Genomic DNA, 1,551 nt, shown 5'->3' with positions numbered 1-1,551 from the left:
GCACGTCACTTCCGCCTCCGAAGAGATCACGTGACAGGATCCGCCCACTTCACGGCCATCGCTAGCTCCACAGGTGGACAAAGAGCAGTCAGCGAACTTGCGCAGATGGCAGATCGGAGAAAGCCCTCATTGTTCCCCCCCCCGTTAGCGTGCCCTCACTCGGCCCCGCCCCTTATCTGCCTGTGACCAGTCACAGGAAGGAGGCGGGGTTGAAGATTCGCATTCGGTCCCCGCCCCGGAAGGCCGGACATAAGCCCCGGCGGTGGGCGGGGCTTCAAGGTGGGCGGAGCGTGTAGAACTGACAGTCCACGAGTCTCCGCCCCGCCACCTCATCTCTCCTAGCAACGGCTTTTGCTCGCAGCTGGCCCTGGAAGTAGCGGTCCGCAGCAGCCGAGAACGTACCCTCGGCCAGGGCGCACGCCAGATGCAATTGAGTCGCCCTCGGTCTCTGAGCGCATTGGGGCCAGATGCCGTTGACTCGCCTTCCTTGTGCTTGTGGCTTTGTTTGGCTGTTGGCAGTTGTGGCAGTAGCGTGGCTGAGCGAACTGAAAGAGAATGAGACCATCTCCGACGTAAAGTTGTGCAGGTGGGAGCTTCTTTGTGGGAGAACTAGTGGGCTCGCTGGCTGGCCCGTTCCCAAGGGTGTGCCGGAGGCTACGGCCGGGACCAGCCCACGGGGTCCCTGGGAGGAGGAGTCGAGACGGTCCCCAAGATCCACAATGAGATTCTCATTTTACAGATGGAGAAACTGAGGCGGGAATTCACCCGAAGTGACAAGTCCACCAGGGTCCGAGTCAGGATTAGAACATTGATTCTTTTTTCCCTGCACCAATGTCAGCCCAGTCTCCAGCTTCTCCCTTTCTCTCCTGTTTTTTGGTCCTCCCAGAGTCTGGGCTCTGAGCTCCCTTCCACCCATTCTGTATTCACATAGGCCGGGTTCCTTCTCAGAAGCTGCATTCTAAGTCTTGAGGCCTAGTGGGACGATGAGAGCCGAGCCTTTAAGGAAAGCAACGGTTGGAGAGGTTTTCTAAGGAGAGGGATGCCTTTCCGGAAGCTTCTGAGAAAGAATTCTGTCCTGGAGTCCCCTGCCTCCTTATATTCCCATTATTATCCAAGCCTCAGCCTTGGATCACTCCTACCACTTGTGCTGCTGAACAAAGATGGGGAAAATCGTGCAACCTTTCGGGTTGGGGCTGCTGCACTGCCAGTGGGCAAAATCCTTTTACATTTCCCTAATTAGTGCCCTATCCCACTCACCGCAGACAGCAGCCCTTCAAAACCTTTTCATCCCTCCTCAAACTTTCCAAGTCTCCCCCTTCACAACAGCCTCTCAGAAGAAAACCTTGCCTCATATTTTATTGAATAGATTGCAGCCCTTTGCCATCTTTTCTCCTCCTTATCCCTCATGCCTTCTGCCACACTCTTCTTTTACCCCTATTTCACATGAAAAGGTAGGTAACCCTTCTCTTTGCCAAGGCAAACTCCTCTCTCTGCACAAATGATCCCATTCCATCCCCCATTTTCTCCAACAGATTGCCTCCCCTCACTTAC

The sequence above is a fragment of the Phascolarctos cinereus genome, unplaced genomic scaffold (genome assembly GCF_003287225.1).
Source record: "Phascolarctos cinereus isolate Bilbo 61053 unplaced genomic scaffold, phaCin_HiC Scaffold_4;HRSCAF=312, whole genome shotgun sequence".
NCBI classification, from domain to species: Eukaryota; Metazoa; Chordata; class Mammalia; order Diprotodontia; family Phascolarctidae; genus Phascolarctos; species Phascolarctos cinereus.
Note: the sequence above shows the minus strand (reverse complement) of the source record.